Source organism: Palaemon carinicauda, chromosome 3 (assembly GCF_036898095.1).
Source record: "Palaemon carinicauda isolate YSFRI2023 chromosome 3, ASM3689809v2, whole genome shotgun sequence".
NCBI classification, from domain to species: domain Eukaryota; kingdom Metazoa; phylum Arthropoda; class Malacostraca; order Decapoda; family Palaemonidae; genus Palaemon; species Palaemon carinicauda.
Window position 1 is genome coordinate 124,255,927 of NC_090727.1, and position 6,265 is coordinate 124,262,191.

Sequence of the window (6,265 nt, forward strand, 5' to 3'; positions counted from 1 at the left end):
AACAGGCCGTTCTTCCCGTAGGAGATAAGATGGGAGGCCCCCTCCCCCGCCCAAGCCTCAGGTAGGGGGATGCCTCAGACTCACTTGGCAAGCATGGAAGCTCCACGGAGCAGATCCGTGGACAGTTACAGTACTAAAGGAGGGCTACAGGATCCCCTTCATGGAAGAGACACCCCCCCATAGTTCCAGCAACGCAGGCAGACTGGTTGGTGCCCAAGGACCTGGCGAAGAGGGCAGCGTTGGACGAAGAAGTCAAGACGTTGCTGCAGAAGGGAGCTTTAGAAACAGTGACATTCCCGGGTCCGGGGTTCTACAGCCGCCTGTTCCTAGTGGAAAAAGAGACAGGAGGGTGGAGACCTGTAATAGACCTGTCAGCCCTCAACAGGTTTCTCAGGAAAGTGACCTTCAAAATGGACACTCCAAGAACGGTCATGGCGTCCTTGAGAGAGGGCGACTTTTTGATTTCTATAGACCTCAAGGACGCCTACTTCCGAGTGCCCATTCATCCGTCGAGCAGGAAGTTTCTCCGGGTCAAGTGGAGTACCCAGGTGTTACAATTCAAGGCCCTATGCTTCGGTCTTTCAACAGCCTCCCAGGTATTCACGAGGGTCTTTACGACGGTCCCCATATGGGCCCACGAACGGGGCATTCGACTGATCAGCTACCTGGACGACTGGTTACTCCTTTCATCCTCAAAGGAAGACTTGAAACAACAGGGCGAAGATCTTCTTCAATTGTGCAAGACCCTGGGCATCGTGGTCAACTTGGAGAAATCACAGCTAACCCCATCCAACAGGAGGACGTACCTTGGAATGGTCCTGGATTCGTTACAGGTCAAGGCATTCCCAACCACGGAAAGGCTGGACAACCTGGATCGAGTGCTCCGGCCCTTTCTTTCTGGGTCGCCCCAGAAGAGCGCAGGGTTGGCAAAGGTTGGTAGGGCACCTGGTGTCCCTAGAGAAGCTGGTACCTCACGGGAGACAGAACTTAAGGGTTCAATGGAACCTGAAAGAACATTGGAACCAGAAAAGCTCCCCGGACATTGTGGTCCCTCTCCTTCAGGAGTCCAGGAAGGCCTTGGAATGGTGGCAGGATCGGTCGAACACCCTAAGGGGGATGCTACTGTCCTCCCAACCTCCGGAGGTTCTTCTCTTCACGGAAGCATCGAAGGACGGGTGGGGAGCCCATCTCCGGGAAAAGACAGCAAAGGGGGCGTGGTCAGAGGGGGAGAAATCCCTACACATAAATATCCTGGAAATGAGAAGCGGTCCAAGAAGCCTGCAACCACTTCGAGGAAGACATGAGAGGGCGTTCGGTGGCCCTAATGTCAGACAATGCAACGGTGGTGGCTTACGTGAAGAAGGAGGGGGGACTGAGATCAAAAGAGTTGTGCGAACTAGCCCTTCAAATCCTAAAATGGGCGGAACAGAAGGACGTCATCCTGACTGCAAGGTTCATCCCAGGGAAGAACAACGTCCTAGCAGACGGCCTCAGCAGAGTGGGGCAAGTGGTAGCAGCAGAATGGTCCCTACACCCACAAGTGGCAAGCTACATTATACAGATGTAGGGATCTCCGGTAATGGATCTGTTTGCAACAAGGTTGAACGCGCAACTCCCCGTATTTTGTTCTCCCGTCCCAGATCCGAAGGCGGCAATGGAAGACGCCTTTCAGCACAAGTGGGACGGACTGGACGTGTACGTCTTCCCCCCCTTCTCCCTGATAAGGCAAGTCCTCAACAGAGTAAGGGCAGCAACCAACCTAAGGATGACTTTGGTAGCGCCTTGGTGGCCGGAGAGAGAATGGTTCGCGGACCTAAGGAACCTCACCGTCCTACCTCCTTGGCCTCTACCCGGCAGGTCAGACCTATTAAAACAACCTCACTTTCAGCGGTTTCACAGAAACCCGCAAGCCCTTCGTCTTCACGCCTGGAGATTATCCAGCGGCTCCTGAAGAAGCAAGGGTACTCCGGCAAGACAGCCAGGAGGATGTCGCTATACCGGAGGAAATCATCCACAGCCGTCTACCAGTCTAAGTGGGCGGTATTCGTGAAGTGGTGCAGGGACAAGAAGTTAGAGCCCTTGGAAGCGTCAGTGCCCGTGATAGCCGACGTCATGGTTTATCTCAGGGACAAGTTAGACATGTCAGTTCCAGCGATCAAGGGAGTTCGGGCGGCCCTAGGTCAAGTCTTTCTTCTCAAGGGCATAGATCTCGGCTCCTCCAGGCATATCTCCATGCTTATCAGAGCGTTCGAACAATCATGCCCCCCTTCCGCCCCTAGAATCCCGAGTTGGGACTTAGCGCGAGTCCTAGATATGTTACGGAAACCACCATTCGAACCCTTAAAGGACATCGATGACAAGAATCTCACGCTCAAGGCGGTCTTCTTGCTAGCATTAGCCTCGGCTAAGAGGGTGGGCGAGCTACACGGACTGTCATTCGAGGTGGAACACACTAGGGGATGGAAGGAAGTAACCTTTAAGTTTGTCAAATCCTTCGTCGCCAAGACTCAGAACCCCTCGGTGTGGGATCCGAGGTTTGAGAGTTTTTCGATTCCGGCAATCCCGAATAAAGGAAACCCGAAGGACCTAAAATTATGCCCGGTCAGGACTATTAGGAAATACTTTAAGAGAACGGCAAACCTCCGCCCGTCTATCAAGAATCTCTTCGTCTCATGGGGAAAATAAAGAAAAACATATCCAAAAATACGGTTTCGTTCTGGCTCAGGAAAGTGATCACGCAAGCCTACTTGAAACAAGGTCTTCCTACACCGGGGAAACCCAGAGCTCACGTTGTTCGGGGCATTAGCACCTCTCTAACGTTCGAAAAGAACATGTCAGTAGCGCAGGTTCTTCGAGCGGGAACTTGGTCCAACCAGTCGACCTTCACCGCACATTATCTCAAGGACTGTACGAGAAAGTCTCTAGATGGGTTTTCTATCGGGCCGGTCATCTCAGCCCTGCATTCGGTTTGACGGCTCAAGCCCCAGGCTCAATCGCGAAACATAAAGTATCTAGACACAAGGAGCCGAGTTCTATTTTCCCCCCTTTTCTAACTTTCTCGTACCGTCAGTCGTCATCAAGAAATATCGCTCATTACACAAGACGAAAATTCGCCATATCAAGCACAACTAAGATATTGCAGAAGGGTAAGTGTTATATCACACTTAATGAGTCTTTTACGTAGTTTTCCCTACTGTCCATCGGGGTCAGGGCTAAAGGGCACTCCCCCCTCCTAAGGTGTAAGTCTCCTATAAAGTGTTTCAAGGTAAGTCTCTGTGTCGGAACAAATCACAAATTTTAAGTAATTTGTATTTTTCCTAACAATACTTACCGAAGAAACACTTTAGGTTTAGGGCCCCCCCAACCGTCCCCGCAGTGCCCCGCTGACCTCGTGGTTTTGTTCATTACATAAAACATACTGGGGAGAGCTTCTCAAAGACGGGCGACCTGCCTGGGCAATGCCCCCAGGTCATGTTATTTCCCGTTATTCAGGACAGTATAGAACATGGAAGTAGGGGGAAACTACGTAAAAATCTGGTCGTCAGAGAGGAGTTACCAGTAATCTCCTATAAAGTGTTTCTTCGGTAAGTATTGTTAGGAAAAATACAAATTACTTAAAATTTGTGATTTCCTTGTGTTCCTAGTATTAAGCTAATACTGTCACGTCCCCATACCCTGAGGAGATGGTATTGGGAGAGTCCTAGCCTAAAGTTTCCATCTAAAGGACTACAGGTCAACATCCTAGGACGAGTCACAATTCATACCTTACACACAGCTTATGTAGGCCGCAGCACGTGCATAGCAAGGTTCTAGCGAGGTGCAGGGACTCCTTATTGTTGAGTGCTGACACACTCAGATACTGAGTCCCCGAGCAAAGCCAAAAGCCAGTACTGGCTGGGACTTGCCATCCTTCCTAAGGGGTGAGTCACCCATATTAAATAGCATGGTTTGTATTTCAGTTACGGAACAAATGACAAATTCGTAGGTAATTTGTATTTTTCCTAACTATACAAACCTTAGCTATTTAATCAAACTTGCCCGCCAGCCCTATCCCCCGTTAAGTCCTACCTCTAAGCAAAGTGAGCTCAAGCACAGGTGTGTGTGTGTGTGTGGGGGGGGGGGGGGGTAAGCAAGCTACCCTCCCTACCCCCCGCTAACTAGTGGTGGGGTAGTAAACCCTCGTTAAAATTCTAATGGCTCGTCATTTCAGCTACGCTGAAAGTAATTACCCATATTAAATAGCTTAAGGTTTGTATAGTTAGGAAAAATACAAATTACATACGAATTTGTCATATTGGCTGGGACGTCCATCTTTCCTAATGGGTGAGTCACCCCTATTAAATAGCGTGGTTTGTATTCCAGTTATGAAACAAATGACAAATTCGTAGATAATTTGTATTTTTCCTAACTATACAAACCTTAGCTTTTTAACCAAATTTGCCCGCCAGCCCTATCCCCCTTAAAGTCCTACCTCCAAGCAAAGTGAGCTCAAGCACAGGTGTGTGAGAGGGGAGAGGGGGTTAGCAAGGTACCCTCACCTACCCCTGCTAACTAGCGGTGTGGGTAGTAAACCTTCGTTAAAAATTAATGGCTTGTCATTTTAGCTATGCCAAAAGTAATACCCCTATCAAATAGCTACAGCGCCAGCGCTCTCCTACGCGCCAATGATCTCCTGCACATCAGCTCCTATGCGTCAACGCTCCCCTATGCGCCAGCGCTCTCCTGTGCACCAACGATCTCCTGCGCATTAATGTTGCGCGCAAACACTCTCCCAGTCATGCCCGCCAGCTTTCTCTCCCACGCGCGAGCCAACACTCTCTCGCACGAACCAGCACTCTCCCGCGCGAGCCAGCACTCTCGCGCGCGGGCGCGCCAGCTCTCTCTCCCGCGCGGGCGCGCCAGCTCTCTCTCCCGCGCGGGCGCGCCAGCTCTCTCTCCCGCGCGGGCGCGCCAGCTCTCGCTCCCGCGCGGGCGCGCCAGCTCTCTCTCCCGCGCGGGCGCGCCAGCTCTCTCTCCCGCGCCGGCGCGCCAGCTCTCTCCCCCGCGCCGGCGCGCCAGCTCTCTCCCCCGTGCGGGCGCGCCAGCTCTCTCCCCTCGGCGGGCGCGCCAGCTCTCTCCCCCGCGCGGGCGCGCCAGCTCTCTCCCCCGCGGGGGCGCGCCAGCACTCTCTCTAGCGCTTGCGCACTAGCCTCTCGGGCGTGCGCCAGCGCTCTCCTACGCGCAAGATTTTGCCTGCGCACCCTCCCGTCTGTGCGCTCACGGTCCTGAGCGACCACGGGCCGCACGTTCCTGCTCATTCTAGGGAGACTGCACAGCGCCTTATTGTGCGCCAATGCTCTCCGGCGCACCAGCGCTCTCCTGTGCACTTGCACTTTCAGATCCAGCGCTCGCCAATGCGCCTTCACCAAAAACTCTGTTTCAGCCGAAACTGAGCACCAGCATCATCCTGTGCGCCACTGTTGCAGTACTCTCCTGCGCACTTGCGCGAGAGGCAAAAAGAATGAAAACTTTTGGACAGGTCACCATTGCCCCATTCCCCTCCCCGCAAATGCATTACAACATGCCCGCTGGGAAAAAAGGGAAGAGGCTTCACAGAAAGGTTCAAGATCCCGAAGATTCCATCTTCCAAGACTAATCAACCGCATCTACCATCGGTCGAGACTTCTCATAGGGAACCCTTAGTGCCTTTCTCTTCAGGAGTTTTCTGACAGTACCACTGTCAGCAAACACGATCTAAACGTTGCAAACGGCTTATCATTAGCTCACAAATCTCTAATTACCAGAACACCGATCACCAGCTCATCGACCGCCGTTCACTAGTTTGCCGATCGCGTATTTCTAGCTCATCTTCCACCAATGAGATATCATCAACTGACTGATCACTAGATCAACGTTTGCTGATCAATAGCTCATCTCTCGCCAATTGCTTACGATCTCCGATTGCTTGCGTGCTGATCGCCGATTGCTAGTGAATAACCAGTCATCAACTTGCTGATCACTAGATCACTGATGGGCAGCTCGTCTTTCTTCGATCATCGACTCAGCTCGCTGATCTCTGACCAGCCAATCGTCAGCATGCTGATCTCTGGCTCACCGATCGCCAGTCCGAGATCGAGCGCTGATCATCAATGGCTCACTGATCACCAACTGACGATCATTAAACCATTCTGCTGTCTCTCAGGGCTCTCCAAGCCAATCGTCAACCCATTAATTGCCAACTTCCCTTGTCTGACTGACCAGACAGCCTTCATCTGCCTGTCAGTTA